The sequence below is a fragment of the Heterodontus francisci genome, chromosome 20, assembly GCF_036365525.1.
Source record: "Heterodontus francisci isolate sHetFra1 chromosome 20, sHetFra1.hap1, whole genome shotgun sequence".
NCBI lineage: Eukaryota > Metazoa > Chordata > Chondrichthyes > Heterodontiformes > Heterodontidae > Heterodontus > Heterodontus francisci.
Genome location: NC_090390.1, coordinates 23,958,187 through 23,985,207, shown reverse-complemented (window position 1 = coordinate 23,985,207; position 27,021 = coordinate 23,958,187).

Genomic DNA, 27,021 nt, shown 5'->3' with positions numbered 1-27,021 from the left:
GTTCACTTTAACTTCAAACAGTACTCACATACACTTTTCACTTTCACTTCCAGCAGTACTCACATGCACTGTTCACTTTCACTTCAAACAGTACTCACATACACTGTTCACTTTAACTTCAAACAGTACTCACATACACTTTTCACTTTCACTTCCAGCAGTACTCACATACACTGTTCACTTTAACTTCAAACAGTGCTCACATACACTTTTCACTTTCACTTCAAACAGTACTCTCATACACTGTTCCCTTTAACTTCAAACAGTACTCACATACACTCCTCACTTTAACTTCAAACAGCACTCACATACACTGTTCACTTTAACTTCAAACGGTACTCACATACACTGTTCACTTTAACTTCAATCAGTACTCACATACACTTTTCACTTTCACTTCAAACAGTACTCACATACACTCCTCACTTTAACTTCAAACAGCACTCACATACACTGTTCACTTTAACTTCAAACAGTACTCACATACACTGTTCACTTTAACTTCAAACAGTACTCACATACACTGTTCACTTTAACTTCAAACAGTACTCACATACACTTTTCACTTTCACTTCAAACAGTACTCACATACACTCCTCACTTTAACTTCAAACAGTACTCACATACACTCCTCACTTTAACTTCAAACAGTACTCACATACACTGTTCACTTTAACTTCAAACAGCACTCACATGCACTGTTCACTTTAACTTCAAACAGTACTCACATACACTGTTCACTTTAACTTCAAACAGCACTCACATACACTCCTCACTTTAACTTCAAACAGCACTCACATACACTGTTCACTTTAACTTCAAACAGTACTCACATACACTGTTCACTTTAACTTCAAACAGTACTCACATACACTGTTCACTTTAACTTCAAACAGCACTCACATGCACTGCTCACTTTAACTTCAAACAGTGCTCACATGCACTGTTCACTTTAACTTCAAACAGTACTCACATACACTGTTCACTTTAACTTCAAACAGCACTCACATGCACTGCTCACTTTAACTTCAAACAGTACTTACATGCACTGTTCACTTTAACTTCAAACAGTACTCACATACACTGTTCACTTTAACTTCAAACAGTACTCACATACACTGTTCACTTTAACTTCAAACAGTACTCACATGCACTGTTCACTTTAACTTCAAACAGTACTCACATACACTGCTCACTTTAACTTCAAACAGCACTCACATGCACTGTTCACTTTAACTTCAAACAGTACTCACATACACTGTTCATTTTAACTTCAAACAGTACTCACATACACTGCTCACTTTAACTTCAAACAGTACTCACATGCACTGTTCACTTTAACTTCAAACAGTACTCACATACACTGCTCACTTTAACTTCAAACAGTACTCACATACAATGCTCACTTTAACTTCAAACAGTCCTCACATACGCTGTTCACTTTAACTTCAAACAGTACTCACATACACTGTTCACTTTAACTTCAAACAGTACTCACATACACTGTTCACTTTAACTTCAAACAGTACTCACATACACTGTTCACTTTCATTTCAAACAGTACTCACATACACTTTTCACTTTTACTTCAAACAGTACTCACATACACTGTTCACTTTGACTTCAAACAGTACTCACATACACTGTTCACTTTAACTTCAAACAGTACTCACAAACACTTTTCACTTTCACTTCCAGCAGTACTCACATGCACTGTTCACTTTAACTTCAAACAGTGCTCACATACACTTTTCACTTTCACTTCAAACAGTACTCTCATACACTGTTCCCTTTAACTTCAAACAGTACTCACATACACTCCTCACTTTAACTTCAAACAGCACTCACATACACTGTTCACTTTAACTTCAAACAGTACTCACATACACTGTTCACTTTAACTTCAAACAGTACTCACATACACTTTTCACTTTCACTTCAAACAGTACTCACATACACTCCTCACTTTAACTTCAAACAGCACTCACATACACTGTTCACTTTAACTTCAAACAGTACTCACATACACTGTTCACTTTAACTTCAAACAGTACTCACATACACTGTTCACTTTAACTTCAAACAGTACTCACATACACTTTTCACTTTCACTTCAAACAGTACTCACATACACTCCTCACTTTAACTTCAAACAGTACTCACATACACTCCTCACTTTAACTTCAAACAGTACTCACATACACTGTTCACTTTAACTTCAAACAGCACTCACATGCACTGTTCACTTTAACTTCAAACAGTACTCACATACACTGTTCACTTTAACTTCAAACAGCACTCACATACACTCCTCACTTTAACTTCAAACAGCACTCACATACACTGTTCACTTTAACTTCAAACAGTACTCACATACACTGTTCACTTTAACTTCAAACAGTACTCACATACACTGTTCACTTTAACTTCAAACAGCACTCACATGCACTGCTCACTTTAACTTCAAACAGTGCTCACATGCACTGTTCACTTTAACTTCAAACAGTACTCACATACACTGTTCACTTTAACTTCAAACAGCACTCACATGCACTGCTCACTTTAACTTCAAACAGTACTTACATGCACTGTTCACTTTAACTTCAAACAGTACTCACATACACTGTTCACTTTAACTTCAAACAGTACTCACATACACTGTTCACTTTAACTTCAAACAGTACTCACATGCACTGTTCACTTTAACTTCAAACAGTACTCACATACACTGCTCACTTTAACTTCAAACAGCACTCACATGCACTGTTCACTTTAACTTCAAACAGTACTCACATACACTGTTCATTTTAACTTCAAACAGTACTCACATACACTGCTCACTTTAACTTCAAACAGTACTCACATGCACTGTTCACTTTAACTTCAAACAGTACTCACATACACTGCTCACTTTAACTTCAAACAGTACTCACATACAATGCTCACTTTAACTTCAAACAGTCCTCACATACGCTGTTCACTTTAACTTCAAACAGTACTCACATACACTGTTCACTTTAACTTCAAACAGTACTCACATACACTGTTCACTTTAACTTCAAACAGTACTCACATACACTGTTCACTTTCATTTCAAACAGTACTCACATACACTTTTCACTTTTACTTCAAACAGTACTCACATACACTGTTCACTTTGACTTCAAACAGTACTCACATACACTGTTCACTTTAACTTCAAACAGTACTCACAAACACTTTTCACTTTCACTTCCAGCAGTACTCACATGCACTGTTCACTTTCACTTCAAACAGTACTCACATACACTGTTCACTTTAACTTCAAACAGTAATCACATACACTGTTCACTTTAACTTCAAACAGTACTCACAAACACTTTTCACTTTAACTTCAATCAGTACTCACATACACTGCTCACTTTAACTTCAAACAGTACTCACATACACTGTTCACTGTGACTTCAAACAGTACTCAGATACACTGTTCACTGCAACTTCAAACAGTACTCACATGCACTATTCACTTTAACTTCAAACAGTACTCACATACACTGTTCACTTTCACTTCAAACTGTACTCACATACACTGCTCACTTTAAATTCAAACAGTTCTCACATACACTTTTCACTTTCACTTCAAACAGTACTCACATACACTGTTCACTTTAACTTCAAACAGTACTCACATGCACTGCTCACTTTAACTTCAAACAGTACTCACGTACACTGTTCACTTTCACTTCAAACTGTACTCTCATACACTGTTCCCTTTAACTTCAAACAGCACTCACATACACTGTTCACTTTAACTTCAAACAGCACTCACATGCACTGTTCACTTTAACTTCAAACAGTACTCACATACACTGTTCACTTTAACTTCAAACAGCACTCACATGCACTGTTCACTTTAACTTCAAACAGCACTCACATACACTGTTCACTTTAACTTCAAACAGTACTCACACACACTGTTCACTTTAACTTCAAACAGTACTCACATACACTTTTCACTTTCACTTCAAACAGTACTCACATACACTGTTCACTTTAACTTCAAACAGTACTCACATACACTCCTCACTTTAACTTCAACAGTACTCACATACACTTTTCACTTTCACTTCATCAGTACTCACATACACTGTTCACTTTAACTTCAAACAGTACTCACATACACTGTTCACTTTAACTTCAAACAGTACTCACATACACTTTTCACTTTCACTTCAAACAGTACTCTCATACACTGTTCCCTTTAACTTCAAACAGTACTCACATACACTCCTCACTTTAACTTCAAAAGCACTCACATACACTCTTCACTTTAACTTCAAACAGTACTCACATACACTGTTCACTTTAACTTCAAACAGTACTCACATACACTTTTCACTTTCACTTCAAACAGTACTCACATGCACTCCTCACTTTAACTTCAAACAGCACTCACATACACTGTTCACTTTAACTTCAAACAGTACTCACATACACTGTTCACTTTAACTTCAAACAGTACTCACATACACTGTTCACTTTAACTTCAAACAGTACTCACATACACTTTTCACTTTCACTTCAAACAGTACTCACATACACTCCTCACTTTAACTTCAAACAGTACTCACATACACTCCTCAGTTTAACTTCAAACAGTACTCACATACACTGTTCACTTTAACTTCAAACAGCACTCACATGCACTGTTCACCTTAACTTCAAACAGTACTCATATACACTGTTCACTTTAACTTCAAACAGCACTCACATACACTCCTCACTTTAACTTCAAACAGCACTCACATACACTGTTCACTTTAACTTCAAACAGTACTCACATACACTGTTCACTTTAACTTCAAACAGTACTCACATACACTGTTCACTTTAACTTCAAACAGCACTCACATGCACTGCTCACTTTAACTTCAAACAGTGCTCACATGCACTGTTCACTTTAACTTCAAACAGTACTCACATACACTGTTCACTATAACTTCAAACAGCACTCACATGCACTGCTCACTTTAACTTCAAACAGTACTCACATGCACTGTTCACTTTAACTTCAAACAGTACTCACATACACTGTTCACTTTAACTTCAAACAGTACTCACATACACTGTTCACTTTAACTTCAAATAGTGCTCACATGCACTGTTCACTTTAACTTCAAACAGTACTCACATACACTGTTCACTTTAACTTCAAACAGCACTCACATGCACTGCTCACTTTAACTTCAAACAGTACTCACATGCACTGTTCACTTTAACTTCAAACAGTACTCACGTACACTGTTCACTTTCACTTCAAACTGTACTCTCATACACTGTTCCCTTTAACTTCAAACAGCACTCACATACACTGTTCACTTTAACTTCAAACAGCACTCACATGCACTATTCACTTTAACTTCAAACAGTACTCACATACACTGTTCACTTTAACTTCAAACAGCACTCACATGCACTGTTCACTTTAACTTCAAACAGCACTCACATACACTGTTCACTTTAACTTCAAACAGTACTCACACACACTGTTCACTTTAACTTCAAACAGTACTCACATACACTTTTCACTTTCACTTCAAACAGTACTCACATACACTGTTCACTTTAACTTCAAACAGTACTCACATACACTCCTCACTTTAACTTCAACAGTACTCACATACACTTTTCACTTTCACTTCATCAGTACTCACATACACTGTTCACTTTAACTTCAAACAGTACTCACATACACTGTTCACTTTAACTTCAAACAGTACTCACATACACTTTTCACTTTCACTTCAAACAGTACTCTCATACACTGTTCCCTTTAACTTCAAACAGCACTCACATACACTCCTCACTTTAACTTCAAAAGCACTCACATACACTGTTCACTTTAACTTCAAACAGTACTCACATACACTGTTCACTTTAACTTCAAACAGTACTCACATACACTTTTCACTTTCACTTCAAACAGTACTCACATACACTCCTCACTTTAACTTCAAACAGCACTCACATACACTGTTCACTTTAACTTCAAACAGTACTCACATACACTGTTCACTTTAACTTCAAACAGTACTCACATACACTGTTCACTTTAACTTCAAACAGTACTCACATACACTTTTCACTTTCACTTCAAACAGTACTCACATACACTCCTCACTTTAACTTCAAACAGTACTCACATACACTCCTCACTTTAACTTCAAACAGTACTCACATACACTGTTCACTTTAACTTCAAACAGCACTCACATGCACTGTTCACTTTAACTTCAAACAGTACTCATATACACTGTTCACTTTAACTTCAAACAGCACTCACATACACTCCTCACTTTAACTTCAAACAGCACTCACATACACTGTTCACTTTAACTTCAAACAGTACTCACATACACTGTTCACTTTAACTTCAAACAGTACTCACATACACTGTTCACTTTAACTTCAAACAGCTCTCACATGCACTGCTCACTTTAACTTCAAACAGTGCTCACATGCACTGTTCACTTTAACTTCAAACAGTACTCACATACACTGTTCACTTTAACTTCAAACAGCACTCACATGCACTGCTCACTTTAACTTCAAACAGTACTCACATGCACTGTTCACTTTAACTTCAAACAGTACTCACATACACTGTTCACTTTAACTTCAAACAGTACTCACATACACTGTTCACTTTAACTTCAAACAGTACTCACATGCACTGTTCACTTTAACTTCAAACAGTACTCACATACACTGCTCACTTTAACTTCAAACAGCACTCACATGCACTGTTCACTTTAACTTCAAACAGTACTCACATACACTGTTCATTTTAACTTCAAACAGTACTCACATACACTGCTCACTTTAACTTCAAACAGTACTCACATGCACTGTTCACTTTAACTTCAAACAGTACTCACATACACTGCTCACTTTAACTTCAAACAGTACTCACATACAATGCTCACTTTAACTTCAAACAGTACTCACATACGCTGTTCACTTTAACTTCAAACAGTACTCACATACACTGCTCACTTTAACTTCAAACAGTACTCACATACACTGTTCACTTTAACTTCAAACAGTACTCACATACACTGTTCACTTTCATTTCAAACAGTACTCACATACACTTTTCACTTTTACTTCAAACAGTACTCACATACACTGTTCACTTTGACTTCAAACAGTACTCACATACACTGTTCACTTTAACTTCAAACAGTACTCACAAACACTTTTCACTTTCACTTCCAGCAGTACTCACATGCACTGTTCACTTTCACTTCAAACAGTACTCACATACACTGTTCACTTTAACTTCAAACAGTACTCACATACACTTTTCACTTTAACTTCAAACAGTACTCACATACACTCCTCACTATAACTTCAACAGTACTCACATACACTTTTCACTTTCACTTCAAACAGTACTCACATACACTGTTCACTTTAACGTCAAACAGTACTCACATACACTGTTCACTTTAACTTCAAACAGTACTCACATACACTTTTCACTTTCACTTCAAACAGTACTCTCATACACTGTTCCCTTTAACTTCAAACAGTACTCACATACACTCCTCACTTTAACTTCAAACAGCACTCACATACACTGTTCACTTTAACTTCAAACAGTACTCACATACACTTTTCACTTTCACTTCAAACAGTACTCACATACACTGCTCACTTTAACTTCAAACAGCACTCACATACACTGTTCACTTTAACTTCAAACAGTACTCACATACACTGTTCACTTTAACTTCAAACAGCACTCACATGCACTGTTCACTTTAACTTCAAACAGTACTCACATACACTGTTCACTTTAACTTCAAACAGCACTCACATACACTCCTCACTTTAACTTCAAACAGCACTCACATACACTGTTCACATTAACTTCAAACAGCACTCACATACACTGTTCACTTTAACTTCAAACAGTACTCACATACACTGTTCACTTTAACTTCAAACAGTACTCACATACACTGTTCACTTTAACTTCAAACAGCACTCACATGCACTGCTCACTTTAACTTCAAACAGTGCTCACATGCACTGTTCACTTTAACTTCAAACAGTACTCACATACACTGTTCACTTTAACTTCAAACAGCACTCACATGCACTGCTCACTTTAACTTCAAACAGTACTCACATGCACTGTTCACTTTAACTTCAAACAGTACTCACATACACTGTTCACTTTAACTTCAAACAGTACTCACATACACTGTTCACTTTAACTTCAAACAGTACTCACATACACTGTTCACTTTAACTTCAAAAAGTACTCACATACACTGCTCACTTTAACTTCAAACAGCACTCACATGCACTGTTCACTTTAACTTCAAACAGTACTCACATACACTGTTCACTTTAACTTCAAACAGTACTCACATACACTGTTCACTTTAACTTCAAACAGTACTCACATGCACTGTTCACTTTAACTTCAAACAGTACTCACATACACTGCTCACTTTAACTTCAAACAGTACTCACATACACTGCTCACTTTAACTTCAAACAGTACTCACATACGCTGTACACTTTAACTTCAAACAGTACTCACATACACTGCTCACTTTAACTTCAAACAGTACTCACATACACTGTTCCCTTTAACTTCCAACAGTACTCACATACACTGTTCACTTTCATTTCAAACAGTACTCACATAAACTGTTCACTTTTACTTTAAACAGTACTCACATACACTGTTCACTTTGACTTCAAACAGTACTCACATACACTGTTCACTTTAACTTCAAACAGTACTCACACACACTTTTCACTTTCACTTCCAGCAGTACTCACATGCAGTGTTCACTTTCACTTCAAACAGTACTCACATACACTGTTCACTTTAACTTCAAACAGTACTCACATACACTTTTCACTTTAACTTCAAACAGTACTCACATACACTGTTCACTTTAACTTCAAACAGTACTCACATACACTTTTCACTTTCACTTCAAACAGGACTCACATACACTTTTCACTTTCACTTCAAACAGTACTCACATACTCTGTTCACGTTCACTTCAAACAGTACTCACATACACTGTTCACTTTAACTTCAAACAGTACTCACATACACTTTTCACTTTCACTTCAAACAGTACTCACATACACTCCTCATTTTAACTTCAAACAGCACTCACATACACTGTTCACTTTAACTTCAAACAGTACTCACATACACTTTTCACTTTCACTTCAAACAGTACTCACATACACTCCTCACTTTAACTTCAAACAGCACTCACATACACTGTTCACTTTAACTTCAAACAGTACTCACATACACTGTTCACTTTAACTTCAAACAGCACTCACATGCACTGTTCACTTTAACTTCAAACAGTACTCACATACACTGTTCACTTTAACTTCAAACAGCACTCACATACACTCCTCACTTTAACTTCAAACAGCACTCACATACACTGTTCACTTTAACTTCAAACAGTACTCACATACACTGTTCACTTTAACTTCAAACAGTACTCACATACACTGTTCACTTTAACTTCAAACAGTACTCACATACACTGTTCACTTTAACTTCAAACAGCACTCACATGCACTGCTCACATTAACTTCAAACAGTGCTCACATGCACTGTTCACTTTAACTTCAAACAGTACTCACATACACTGTTCACTTTAACTTCAAACAGCACTCACATGCACTGCTCACTTTAACTTCAAACAGTACTCACATGCACTGTTCACTTTTACTTCAAACAGTACTCACATACACTGTTCACTTTCACTTCAAACAGTACTCACATACACTCCTCACTTTAACTTCAAACAGCACTCACAGACACTGTTCACTTTAACTTCAAACAGTACTCACATACACTGTTCACTTTAACTTCAAACAGCACTCACATGCACTGTTCACTTTAACTTCAAACAGCACTCACATACACTCCTCACTTTAACTTCAAACAGCACTCACATACACTGTTCACTTTAACTTCAAACAGTACTCACATACACTGTTCACTTTAACTTCAAACAGTACTCACATACACTGTTCACTTTAACTTCAAACAGTACTCACATACACTGTTCACTTTAACTTCAAACAACACTCACATGCACTGCTCACTTTAACTTCAAACAGTGCTCACATGCACTGTTCACTTTAACTTCAAACAGTACTCACATACACTGTTCACTTTAACTTCAAACAGCACTCACATGCACTGCTCACTTTAACTTCAAACAGTACTCACATGCACTGTTCACTTTAACTTCAAACAGTACTCACATACACTGTTCACTTTAACTTCAAACAGTACTCACATACACTGTTCACTTTAACTTCAAACAGTACTCACATACACTGTTCACTTTAACTTCAAACAGTACTCACATACACTGCTCACTTTAACTTCAAACAGCACTCACATGCACTGTTCACTTTAACTTCAAACAGTACTCACATACACTGTTCACTTTAACTTCAAACAGTACTCACATACACTGTTCACTTTAACTTCAAACAGTACTCACATGCACTGTTCACTTTAACTTCAAACAGTACTCACATACACTGCTCACTTTAACTTCAAACAGTACTCACATACACTGCTCACTTTAACTTCAAACAGTACTCACATACGCTGTACACTTTAACTTCAAACAGTACTCACATACACTGCTCACTTTAACTTCAACAGTACTCACATACACTGTTCCCTTTAACTTCCAACAGTACTCACATACACTGTTCACTTTCATTTCAAACAGTACTCACATAAACTGTTCACTTTTACTTTAAACAGTACTCACATACACTGTTCACTTTGACTTCAAACAGTACTCACATACACTGTTCACTTTAACTTCAAACAGTACTCACATACACTGTTCACTTTAACTTCAAACAGTACTCACATACACTGTTCACTTTAACTTCAAACAGTACTCACATACACTGCTCACTTTAACTTCAAACAGCACTCACATGCACTGTTCACTTTAACTTCAAACAGTACTCACATACACTGTTCACTTTAACTTCAAACAGTACTCACATACACTGTTCACTTTAACTTCAAACAGTACTCACATACACTGCTCACTTTAACTTCAAACAGTACTCACATACGCTGTACACTTTAACTTCAAACAGTACTCACATACACTGCTCACTTTAACTTCAAACAGTACTCACATACACTGTTCCCTTTAACTTCCAACAGTACTCACATACACTGTTCACTTTCATTTCAAACAGTACTCACATAAACTGTTCACTTTTACTTTAAACAGTACTCACATACACTGTTCACTTTGACTTCAAACAGTACTCACATACACTGTTCACTTTAACTTCAAACAGTACTCACATACACTTTTCACTTTCACTTCCAGCAGTACTCACATGCAGTGTTCACTTTCACTTCAAACAGTACTCACATACACTGTTCACTTTAACTTCAAACAGTACTCACATACACTTTTCACTTTAACTTCAAACAGTACTCACATACACTGTTCACTTTAACTTCAAACAGTACTCACATACACTTTTCACTTTCACTTCAAACAGGACTCACATACACTTTTCACTTTCACTTCAAACAGTACTCACATACTCTGTTCACGTTCACTTCAAACAGTACTCACATACACTGTTCACTTTAACTTCAAACAGTACTCACATACACTTTTCACTTTCACTTCAAACAGTACTCACATACACTCCTCACTTTAACTTCAAACAGCACTCACATACACTGTTCACTTTAACTTCAAACAGTACTCACATACACTTTTCACTTTCACTTCAAACAGTACTCACATACACTCCTCACTTTAACTTCAAACAGCACTCACATACACTGTTCACTTTAACTTCAAACAGTACTCACATACACTGTTCACTTTAACTTCAAACAGCACTCACATGCACTGTTCACTTTAACTTCAAACAGTACTCACATACACTGTTCACTTTAACTTCAAACAGCACTCACATACACTCCTCACTTTAACTTCAAACAGCACTCACATACACTGTTCACTTTAACTTCAAACAGTACTCACATACACTGTTCACTTTAACTTCAAACAGTACTCACATACACTGTTCACTTTAACTTCAAACAGCACTCACATGCACTGCTCACATTAACTTCAAACAGTGCTCACATGCACTGTTCACTTTAACTTCAAACAGTACTCACATACACTGTTCACTTTAACTTCAAACAGCACTCACATGCACTGCTCACTTTAACTTCAAACAGTACTCACATGCACTGTTCACTTTTACTTCAAACAGTACTCACATGCACTGTTCACTTTTACTTCAAACAGTACTCACATACACTGTTCACTTTCACTTCAAACAGTACTCACATACACTCCTCACTTTAACTTCAAACAGCACTCACATACACTGTTCACTTTAACTTCAAACAGTACTCACATACACTGTTCACTTTAACTTCAAACAGCACTCACATGCACTGTTCACTTTAACTTCAAACAGCACTCACATACACTCCTCACTTTAACTTCAAACAGCACTCACATACACTGTTCACTTTAACTTCAAACAGTACTCACATACACTGTTCACTTTAACTTCAAACAGTACTCACATACACTGTTCACTTTAACTTCAAACAGTACTCACATACACTGTTCACTTTAACTTCAAACAGCACTCACATGCACTGCTCACTTTAACTTCAAACAGTACTCACATGCACTGTTCACTTTAACTTCAAACAGTACTCACATACACTGTTCACTTTAACTTCAAACAGTACTCACATACACTGTTCACTTTAACTTCAAACAGTACTCACATACACTGTTCACTTTAACTTCAAACAGTACTCACATACACTGCTCACTTTAACTTCAAACAGCACTCACATGCACTGTTCACTTTAACTTCAAACAGTACTCACATACACTGTTCACTTTAACTTCAAACAGTACTCACATACACTGTTCACTTTAACTTCAAACAGTACTCACATGCACTGTTCACTTTAACTTCAAACAGTACTCACATACACTGCTCACTTTAACTTCAAACAGTACTCACATACACTGCTCACTTTAACTTCAAACAGTACTCACATACGCTGTACACTTTAACTTCAAACAGTACTCACATACACTGCTCACTTTAACTTCAAACAGTACTCACATACACTGTTCCCTTTAACTTCCAACAGTACTCACATACACTGTTCACTTTCATTTCAAACAGTACTCACATAAACTGTTCACTTTTACTTTAAACAGTACTCACATACACTGTTCACTTTGACTTCAAACAGTACTCACATACACTGTTCACTTTAACTTCAAACAGTACTCACATACACTTTTCACTTTCACTTCCAGCAGTACTCACATGCAGTGTTCACTTTCACTTCAAACAGTACTCACATACACTGTTCACTTTAACTTCAAACAGTACTCACATACACTTTTCACTTTAACTTCAAACAGTACTCACATACACTGTTCACTTTAACTTCAAACAGTACTCACATACACTTTTCACTTTCACTTCAAACAGGACTCACATACACTTTTCACTTTCACTTCAAACAGTACTCACATACTCTGTTCACGTTCACTTCAAACAGTACTCACATACACTGTTCACTTTAACTTCAAACAGTACTCACATACACTTTTCACTTTCACTTCAAACAGTACTCACATACACTCCTCACTTTAACTTCAAACAGCACTCACATACACTGTTCAGTTTAACTTCAAACAGTACTCACATACACTTTTCACTTTCACTTCAAACAGTACTCACATACACTCCTCACTTTAACTTCAAACAGCACTCACATACACTGTTCACTTTAACTTCAAACAGTACTCACATACACTGTTCACTTTAACTTCAAACAGCACTCACATGCACTGTTCACTTTAACTTCAAACAGTACTCACATACACTGTTCACTTTAACTTCAAACAGCACTCACATACACTCCTCACTTTAACTTCAAACAGCACTCACATACACTGTTCACTTTAACTTCAAACAGTACTCACATACACTGTTCACTTTAACTTCAAACAGTACTCACATACACTGTTCACTTTAACTTCAAACAGTACTCACATACACTGTTCACTTTAACTTCAAACAGCACTCACATGCACTGCTCACATTAACTTCAAACAGTGCTCACATGCACTGTTCACTTTAACTTCAAACAGTACTCACATACACTGTTCACTTTAACTTCAAACAGCACTCACATGCACTGCTCACTTTAACTTCAAACAGTACTCACATGCACTGTTCACTTTTACTTCAAACAGTACTCACATACACTGTTCACTTTAACTTCAAACAGCACTCACATGCACTGCTCACTTTAACTTCAAACAGTACTCACATGCACTGTTCACTTTAACTTCAAACAGTACTCACATACACTGTTCACTTTAACTTCAAACAGTACTCACATACACTGTTCACTTTAACTTCAAACAGTACTCACATGCACTGTTCACTTTAACTTCAAACAGTACTCACATACACTGCTCACTTTAACTTCAATCAGTACTCACATACACTGCTCACTTTAACTTCAAACAGTACTCACATAGACTGTTCACTGTGACTTCAAACAGGGCGGCACAGTGGCGCAGTGGTTAGCACCGCAGCCTCACAGCTCCAGGGACCCGGGTTCGATTCCGGTACTGCCTGTGTGGAGTTTGCAAGTTCTCCCTGTGTCTGCGTGGGTTTTCTCCGGGTGCTCCGGTTTCCTCCCACAAGCCAAAAGACTTGCAGGTTGATAGGTAAATTGGCCATTATAAATTGTCACTAGTATAGGTAGGTGGTAGGGAAATATAGGGACAGGTGGGGATGTTTGGTAGGAATATGGGATTAGTGTAGGATTAGTATAAATGGGTGGTTGATGTTCGGCACAGACTCGGTGGGCCGAAGGGCCTGTTTCAGTGCTGTATCTCTAATCTCTAATCTACTCAGATACACTGTTCACTGCAACTTCAAACAGTACTCACATGCACTATTCACTTTAACTTCAAACAGTACTCACATACACTGTTCACTTTCACTTCAAACTGTACTCACATACACTGCTCACTTTAAATTCAAACAGTTCTCACATACACTTTTCACTTTCACTTCAAACAGTACTCACAAACACTGTTCACTTTAACTTCAAACAGTACTCACATGCACTGCTCACTATAACTTCAAACAGTACTCACGTACACTGTTCACTTTCACTTCAAACTGTACTCTCATACACTGTTCCCTTTAACTTCAAACAGCACTCACATACACTGTTCACTTTAACTTCAAACAGCACTCACATGCACTGTTCACTTTAACTTCAAACAGTACTCACATACACTGTTCACTTTAACTTCAAACAGCACTCACATGCACTGTTCACTTTAACTTCAAACAGCACTCACATACACTGTTCACTTTAACTTCAAACAGTACTCACACACACTGTTCACTTTAACTTCAAACAGTACTCACATACACTTTTCACTTTCACTTCAAACAGTACTCACAGACACTGTTCACTTTAACTTCAAACAGTACTCACATACACTCCTCACTTTAACTTCAACAGTTCTCACATACACTTTTCACTTTCACTTCATCAGTACTCACATACACTGTTCACTTTAACTTCAAACAGTACTCACATACACTGTTCACTTTAACTTCAAACAGTACTCACATACACTTTTCACTTTCACTTCAAACAGTACTCTCATACACTGTTCCCTTTAACTTCAAACAGTACTCACATACACTCCTCACTTTAACTTCAAACAGCACTCACATACACTGTTCACTTTAACTTCAAACAGTACTCACATACACTGTTCACTTTAACTTCAAACAGTACTCACATACACTTTTCACTTTCACTTCAAACAGTACTCACATACACTCCTCACTTTAACTTCAAACAGCACTCACATACACTGTTCACTTTAACTTCAAACAGTACTCACATACACTGTTCACTTTAACTTCAAACAGCACTCACATGCACTGTTCACTTTAACTTCAAACAGTACTCACATACACTGTTCACTTTAACTTCAAACAGCACTCACATACACTCCTCACTTTAACTTCAAACAGCACTCACATACACTGTTCACTTTAACTTCAAACAGTACTCACATACACTGTTCACTTTAACTTCAAACAGTACTCACATACACTGTTCACTTTATCTTCAAACAGCACTCACATGCACTGTTCACTTTAACTTCAAACAGTGCTCACATGCACTGTTCACTTTAACTTCAAACAGTACTCACATACACTGTTCACTTTAACTTCAAACAGCACTCACATGCACTGCTCACTTTAACTTCAAACAGTACTCACATGCACTGTCCACTTTAACTTCAAACAGTACTCACATACACTGTTCACTTTAACTTCAAACAGTACTCACATACACTGTTCACTTTAACTTCAAACAGTACTCACATGCACTGTTCACTTTAACTTCAAACAGTACTCACATACACTGCTCACTTTAACTTCAAACAGCACTCACATGCACTGTTCACTTTAACTTCAAACAGTACTCACATACACTGTTCACTTTAACTTCAAACAGTACTCACATACACTGCTCACTTTAACTTCAAACAGTACTCACATGCACTGTTCACTTTAACTTCAAACAGTACTCACATACACTGCTCACTTTCACTTCAAACAGTACTCACATACACTGCTCACTTTAACTTCAAACAGTACTCACGTACGCTGTTCACTTTAACTTCAAACAGTACTCACATACACTGCTCACTTTAACTTCAAACAGTACTCACATACACTGTTCCCTTTAACTTCAAACAGTACTCACATACACTGTTCACTTTCATTTCAAACAGTACTCACATACACTGTTCACTTTTACTTCAAACAGTACTCACATACACTGTTCACTTTGACTTCAAACAGTACTCACATACACTGTTCACTTTAACTTCAAACAGTACTCACATACACTTTTCACTTTCACTTCCAGCAGTACTCACATGCACTGTTCACTTTCACTTCAAACAGTACTCACATACACTGTTCACTTTAACTTCAAACAGTACTCACATACACTGTTCACTTTAACTTCAAACAGTACTCACATACACTTTTCACTTTCACTTCAAACAGTACTCTCATACACTGTTCCCTTTAACTTCAAACAGTACTCACATACACTCCTCACTTTAACTTCAAACAGCACTCACATACACTGTTCACTTTAACTTCAAACAGTACTCACATGCACTGTTCACTTTAACTTCAAACAGTACTCACATACACTTTTCACTTTCACTTCAAACAGTACTCACATACACTCCTCACTTTAACTTCAAAGAGCACTCACATACACTGTTCACTTTAACTTCAAACAGTACTCACATACACTGTTCACTTTAACTTCAAACAGCACTCACATGCACTGTTCACTTTAACTTCAAACAGTACTCACATACACTGTTCATTTTAACTTCAAACAGCACTCACATACACTCCTCACTTTAACTTCAAACAGCACTCACATACACTGTTCACTTTAACTTCAAACAGTACTCACATACACTGTTCACTTTAACTTCAAACAGTACTCACATACACTGTTCAGTTTAACTTCAAACAGTACTCACATACACTGTTCACTTTAACTTCAAACAGCACTCACATGCACTGCTCACTTTAACTTCAAACAGTGCTCACATGCACTGTTCACTTTAACTTCAAACAGTACTCACATACACTGTTCACTTTAACTTCAAACAGCACTCACATGCACTGCTCACTTTAACTTCAAACAGTACTCACATGCACTGTTCACTTTAACTTCAAACAGTACTCACATACACTGTTCACTTTAACTTCAAACAGTACTCACATACACTGTTCACTTTAACTTCAAACAGCACTCACATGCACTGTTCACTTTAACTTCAAACAGTACTCACATACACTGCTCACTTTAACTTCAAACAGCACTCACATGCACTGTTCACTTTAACTTCAAACAGTACTCACATACACTGTTCACTTTAACTTCAAACAGTACTCACATACACTGTTCACTTTAACTTCAAACAGTACTCACATGCACTGTTCACTTTAACTTCAAACAGTACTCACATACACTGCTCACTTTAACTTCAAACAGTACTCACATACACTGCTCACTTTAACTTCAAACAGTACTCACATACGCTGTTCACTTTAACTTCAAACAGTACTCACATACACTGCTCACTTTAACTTCAAACAGTACTCACATACACTGTTCCCTTTAACTTCAAACAGTACTCACATACACTGTTCACTTTCATTTCAAACAGTACTCACATAAACTGTTCACTTTTACTTCAAACAGTACTCACATACACTGTTCACTTTGACTTCAAACAGTACTCACATACACTGTTCACTTTAACTTCAAACAGTACTCACATACACTTTTCACTTTCACTTCCAGCAGTACTCACATGCACTGTTCACTTTCACTTCAAACAGTACTCACATACACTGTTCACTTTAACTTCAAACAGTACTCACATACACTTTTCACTTTAACTTCAAACAGTACTCACATACACTGTTCACTTTAACTTCAAACAGTACTCACATACACTTTTCACTTTCACTTCAAACAGGACTCACAAACACTGTTCACTTTAACTTCAAACAGTACTCACATACACTGTTCACTTTAACTTCTAACAGTACTCACATACACTTTTCACTTTCACTTCAAACAGTACTCACATACTCTGTTCACTTTAACTTCAAACAGTACTCACATACACTGTTCACTTTAACTTCAAACAGTACTCACATACACTTTTCACTTTCACTTCAAACAGTACTCACATACACTCCTCACTTTAACTTCAAACAGCACTCACATGCACTGTTCACTTTAACTTCAAACAGTACTCACAATCACTGTTCACTTTAACTTCAAACAGCACTCACATACACTCCTCACCTTAACTTCAAACAGCACTCACATACACTGTTCACTTTAACTTCAAACAGTACTCACATACACTGTTCACTTTAACTTCAAACAGTACTCACATACACTGTTCACTTTAACTTCAAACAGTACTCACATACACTGTTCACTTTAACTTCAAACAGCACTCACATGCACTGCTCACTTTAACTTCAAACAGTACTCACATACACTGTTCACTTTAACTTCAAACAGTACTCACATACACTGTTCACTTTAACTTCAAACAGCACTCACATGCACTGCTCACTTTAACTTCAAACAGTACTCACATGCACTGTTCACTTTAACTTCAAACAGTACTCACATACACTGTTCACTTTAACTTCAAACAGCACTCACATGCACTGCTCACTTTAACTTCAAACAGTACTCACATGCACTGTTCACTTTAACTTCAAACAGTACTCACATACACTGTTCACTTTAACTTCAAACAGTACTCACATGCACTGTTCACTTTAACTTCAAACAGTACTCACATACACTGCTCACTTTAACTTCAAACAGCACTCACATGCACTGTTCACTTTAACTTCAAACAGTACTCACATACACTGTTCACTTTAACTTCAAACAGTACTCACATACACTGTTCACTTTAACTTCAAACAGTACTCACATGCACTGTTCACTTTAACTTCAAACAGTACTCACATACACTGCTCACTTTAACTTCAAACAGTACTCACATACGCTGTTCACTTTAACTTCAAACAGTACTAACATACACTGCTCACTTTAACTTCAAACAGTACTCACATACACTGTTCCCTTTAACTTCAAACAGTACTCACATACACTGTTCACTTTCATTTCAAACAGTACTCACATAAACTGTTCACTTTTACTTCAAACAGTACTCACATACACTGTTCACTTCGACTTCAAACAGTACTCACATACACTGTTCACTTTAACTTCAAACAGTACTCACATACACTTTTCACTTTCACTTCCAGCAATACTCACATGCACTGTTCACTTTCACTTCAAACAGTACTCACATACACTGTTCACTTTAACTTCAAACAGTACTCACATACACTTTTTACTTTAACTTCAAACAGTACTCACATACACTGTTCACTTTAACTTCAAACAGTACTCACATACACTTTTCACTTTCACTTCAAACAGGACTCACAAACACTGTTCACTTTAACTTCAAACAGTACTCACATACACTGTTCACTTTAACTTCAAACAGTACTCACATACACTTTTCACTTTCACTTCAAACAGTACTCACATACTCTGTTCACTTTAACTTCAAACAGTACTCACATGCACTGTTCACTTTAACTTCAAACAGTACTCACATACATTTTCACTTTCACTTCAAACAGTACTCACATACACTCCTCACTTTAACTTCAAACAGCACTCACATACACTGTTCACTTTAACTTCAAACAGTACTCACATACACTGTTCACTTTAACTTCAAACAGCACTCACATGCACTGTTCACTTTAACTTCAAACAGTACTCACATACACTGTTCACTTTAACTTCAAACAGCACTCACATACACTCCTCACTTTAACTTCAAACAGCACTCACATACACTGTTCACTTTAACTTCAAACAGTACTCACATACACTGTTCACTTTAACTTCAAACAGTACTCACATACACTGTTCACTTTAACTTCAAACAGTACTCACATACACTGTTCACTTTAACTTCAAACAGCACTCACATGCACTGCTCACTTTAACTTCAAACAGTGCTCACATGCACTGTTCACTTTAACTTCAAACAGTACTCACATACACTGTTCACTTTAACTTCAAACTGCACTCACATGCACTGCTCCCTTTAACTTCAAACAGTACTCACATGCACTGTTCACTTTAACTTCAAACAGTACTCACATACACTGTTCACTTTAACTTCAAACAGTACTCACATGCACTGTTCACTTTAACTTCAAACAGTACTCACATGCACTGTTCACTTTAACTTCAAACAGTACTCACATACACCGCTCACTTTAACTTCAAACAGCACTCACATGCACTGTTCACTTTAACTTCAAACAGTACTCACATACACTGTTCACTTTAACTTCAAACAGTACTCACATACACTGTTCACTTTAACTTCAAACAGTACTCACATGCACTGTTCACTTTAACTTCAAACAGTACTCACATACACTGCTCACTTTAACTTCAAACAGTACTCACATACACTGCTCACTTTAACTTCAAACAGTACTCACATACGCTGTTCACTTTAACTTCAAACAGTACTCACATACACTGCTCACTTTAACTTCAAACAGTACTCACATACACTGTTCCCTTTAACTTCAAACAGTACTCACATACACTGTTCACTTTCATTTCAAACAGTACTCACATACACTGTTCACTTTTACTTCAAACAGTACTCACATACACTGTTCACTTTGACTTCAAACAGTACTCACATACACTGTTCACTTTAACTTCAAACAGTACTCACATACACTTTTCACTTTCACTTCCAGCAGTACTCACATGCACTGTTCACTTTCACTTCAAACAGTACTCACATAGACTGTTCACTTTAACTTCAAACAGTACTCACATACACTTTTCACTTTAACTTCAAACAGTACTCACATACACTGTTCACTTTAACTTCAAACAGTACTCACATACACTTTTCACTTTCACTTCAAACAGGACTCACAAACACTGTTCACTTTAACTTCAAACAGTACTCACATACACTTTTCACTTTCACTTCAAACAGTACTCACATACTCTGTTCAATTTAACTTCAAACAGTACTCACATACACTTTTCACTTTCACTTCAAACAGTACTCACATACACTGTTCACTTTAACTTCAAACAGTACTCACATACACTTTTCACTTTCACTTCAAACAGTACTCACATACTCTGTTCACTTTAACTTCAAACAGTGCTCACATACACTGCTCACTTTCACTTCAACAGTACTCACATGCACTGCTCACTTTAACTTCAAACAGTACTCACATACACTGTTCACTTTCACTTCAAACTGTACTCTCATACACTGTTCCCTTCAACTTCAAACAGCACTCACATGCACTGTTCACTTTAACTTCAAACAGCACTCACATGCACTGTTCACTTTAACTTCAAACAGTACTCACATGCACTGTTCACTTTAATTTCAAACAGCACTCACATACACTGTTCACTTTAACTTCAAACAGTACTCTCATACACTGTTCCCTTTAACTTCAAACAGTACTCACATACACTCCTCACTTTAACTTCAAACAGCACTCACATACTCTGTTCACTTTAACTTGAAACAGTACTCACATACACTGTTCACTTTGACTTCAAACAGTACTCACATACACTTTTCACTTTCACTTCAAACAGTACTCACATGCACTGCTCACTTTAACTTCAAACAGCACTCACATACACTGTTCACTTTAACTTCAAACAGTACTCACATACACTGTTCACTTTAACTTCAAACAGTACTCACATACACTGTTCCCTTTAACCTCAAACAGTACTCACATACACTCATCCCTCTAACTTCTAATAGTAATCACAGACACCGTTCCCTTTTACTTCAAATATTACTCGCATACACCGTTCCCTTCAACTTCAAATTGTACTCACATACACCGTTCCCTTCAACGTCAATAGTACTCACATACACACTTCTCCTTAACGTAAAATAAAACTCACATGTTGTATTCCCTTTCGGTTCAAATAATAGTCACCTGCACTGTTCCGTTTATCTTCGAAACATACCCACATGTTCTGTTCCCTATTAAATCAAATATTACTCACATACCCTGTTCCCTTTAACTTCAAACAGTACTCACATACACGGTTCCCTTTAATTTCAAACAGTACTCACATACACTGCTCCCTTTAACGTCAAACAGTGCTCTCATGCACTGTTGTCTTTAACTTCAAATAGTACTCACATACACTGTTCCCTTTATCTTCAAACAGTACTCACATACACTGTTCACTTTAACTTCAAACAATACTCACATATACTGTTCACTTTAATTTCAAACAGTACTCACATACACTGTTCACTGTAACTTCAAACAGTGCTCACATACACTGTTCACTTTAACTTCAAACAATACTCAGATACGCTGTTCACTTTCACTTCAAACAGTACTCACATACACTGTTCACTGTAACTTCAAACAGTGCTCACATACACTGCTCACTTTAACTTCAAACAGTACTCACATACACTGTTTACTTTAACTTCAAACAGTACTCACATACACTGCTCACTTTAACTTCAAACAGTACTCACATACACTGTTCCCTTTAACTTCAAAAAGTACTCACATACACTGTTCACTTTAACGTCAAACATTACTCACATGCACTGTTCACTTTAACTTCAAACAGTACTCACATACTCTGTTCACTTTTACTTCAAACAGTACTCACATACACTGTTCACTTTAACTTCAAATAGTACTCACATACTCTGTTCACTTTAACTTTAAAAGGTACTTACATACACTGTTCACTTTAACGTCAAATAGTACTCACATACACTGTTCACTTTTACTTCAAACAGTACTCACATACACTGTTCACTTTAACTTCAAACAGTACTCACATACACTGTTCACTTTTACTTCAAACAGTACTCACATACACTGTTCACTTTTACTTCAAACAGTACTCACATACACTGTTCCCTTTAACTTCAAATAGTACTCACATACACTGTTCCCTTTAACTTCAAACAGTACTCACATAAACTGTGCCCTTTAACTTCAAATAGTACTCACATACACTGTTCACTTTAACTTCAAACAGTACTCACATACACTGTTCACTTTAACTTCAAACAGTACTCACATACACTGTTCACTTTTACTTCAAACAGTACTCACATACTCTGTTCACTTTAACTTCAAAAAGTACTCACATACACTGTTCACTTCAAACAGTACTCACATACACTGTTCCCTTTAACTTCAAACAGAACTCACATGCACTGTTCACTTTAACTTCAAACAGTACTCACATACACTGTTCCCTTTGACTTCAAACAGTACTCACATACACTGTTCACTTTCACTTCAAACAGTACTCACATACACTGTTCCCTTTAACTTCAAACAGTACTCAAATACACTGTTCACTTCAAACAGTACTCACATACACTGTTCCCTTTAACTTTAAACAGTACTCAAATACACTGTTCACTTCAAACAGTACTCACATACACTGTTCCCTTTAACTTCAAACAGAACTCACATACACTGTTCACTTTAACTTCAAACAGTACTCACATACACTGTTCCCTTTGACTTCAAACAGTACTCACATACACTGTTCACTTTCACTTCAAACAGTACTCACATACACTGTTCCCTTTGACTTCAAACAGTACTCACATACACTGTTCACTTTCACTTCAAACAGTACTCACATACACTGCTCCCTTTAACTTCAAACAGTACTCACATACACTGTTCACTTAAACTTCAAACAGTACTCAATTCCACTGTTCATTTTAACTTCAAATAGTACTCACATACACTATACCCTTCAATTTCAAATAGTACTCACATACACAATGCCCTTGAACTTCAAATTGTACTCGCTTACACTAATCCCTCTAACTTCTAATAGTAATCACAGACACCGTTCCCTTTTACTTCAAATATTTCGCACATACACTGTTCCCTTTATGTTCAAATAGTCCTTGCATACACCGTTCCCTTCAACTTCAAATTGTACTCACATACACCCTTCCCTTCAACTTCAAAAGTACTCACATACACACTTCTCCTTAACGTAAAATAAAACTCACATGTTGTATTCCCTTTAGGTTCAAATAATAGTCACCTGCACTGTTCCATTTAGCTTCGAAACATACCCACATGTTCTGTTCCCTTTTAAATCAAATAGTGCTCACATACACTGTTCCCTTTAACTTCAAATAGTACTCACATACACTGTTCCCTTCAACTTCTAGTAGTATTCGCATGCACAGTTCACTTTAACTTCAATCAGTACTCACATACACTGCTCCCTTTAACTTCAAATAGTACTCAAATACACTGTTCCCTCTAACGTCAAGCAGTACTCACATACACTTTTCACTTGAACTTCAAACAGTACCCAAATACAATGTTTCCTTTAACTTCAAACATTACTCACATACATTGTTCCCTTTAACTTCAAACAGTACTCACATGCATTGTTCCCTTTAACTTCAAACGGGACCCAAATACACTGTTCCCTTCAACTTCAAACAGTAATCACATGCACTGTTCACTTTAACTTCAAACAGTACTCACATACAGTCTTACTTTTAACTTCAAACAGTACTCACATACACTGTTCACTTTAACTTCAAATAGTACTCACATACACTGTTCACTTTAATTTCAAACAGTACTCACATACACTGTTCCCTTTAATTTCAAACAGTACTCACAGACACTGTTCACTTTAACTTCAAACAGTACTCACATACACTGTTCCCTTTAACTTCAAACAGTACTCACATACACTGTTCACTTTAACTTCAAACAGTACTCACATACACTCCTCACTTTAACTTCAACAGTACTCACATACACTTTTCACTTTCACTTCATCAGTACTCACATACACTGTTCACTTTAACTTCAAATAGTACTCACATACACTGTTCACTTTAATTTCAAACAGTACTCACATACACTGTTCCCTTTAATTTCAAACAGTACTCACAGACACTGTTCACTTTAACTTCAAACAGTACTCACATACACTGTTCCCTTTAACTTCAAACAGTACTCACATACACTGTTCACTTTAACTTCAAACAGTAATCACATGCAGTGTTCACTTTAACTTCAAGCAGTACTCACATACAGTCTTACTTTTAACTTCAAACAGTACTCACATACACTGTTCACTTTAACTTCAAATAGTACTCACATACACTGTTCACTTTAATTTCAAACAGTACTCACATACACTGTTCCCTTTAATTTCAAACAGTACTCACATACACTGTTCACTGTAACTTCAAATAGTACTCACATGCACTGTTCACTTTAATTTCAAACAGTACTCACATACACTGCCTACTTAGCACCGCAGCCTCACAGCTCCAGCAACCCGGGTTCATTTCTAGGTACTGCCTGTGTGGAGTTTGCAAGTTCTCCCTGTGACTGTGTGGGTTTCCACCAGGTGCTCCGGTTTCCTCCCACAGCCAAAGACTTGCAGGTTGATAGGTAAATTGGCCATTGTAAATTGCCGCTCATATCGGTAGGTGGTAGGAGAATTGAGGGAAGGTGGGGATGTGGTATGGGATTAATGTAGGATTAATATAAATGAGTGGTTGATGGTCAGCACAGACTCAGTGGGCCAAAGGGCCTGTTTCAGTGCTGTATCTCTCTATGTCAGGAAAACGGCAAAGATTGTGATTTCTCAGATGTAGAACTCTCCAAGAGGATAATGGAGCTGGTAATTGCATCAACTCCAATTGAGGCATTCCAAAACGATCAGATTGATAAGAAAAAAGAATATGACATCAACAGTCTCCTCAAGGATGGCAGAAAATGTGAAGCTATAGCTACCTGCAGGCAGTACATACATGTGCTTGGAACAGCAATGACCAAAGGTAAGGCAGCCAAGGCACCTCGACAGGGCAAGGGGTGCAGCAAGTGCAATCTGATGCATCAGCCACATAACTGTCCTGCATTCAGAGATATTTGCAAGGCATGTGGTCCAAAGGGACACGGGGCAAGGCTGTGTAGGAAATCTGGCAGTGAAGAAACAGTTAGAAGCCACAGCTCAATAAAAAGCAGATGTTGCCTAGTGGCAAGAACAAACAAGAATTTGCCAAGTACCAGTTTAAGCACAGGCATGTCCACGAGGGAGGCAAAGAAGGCACCAAAAGTGAACAATCCTTCCATACT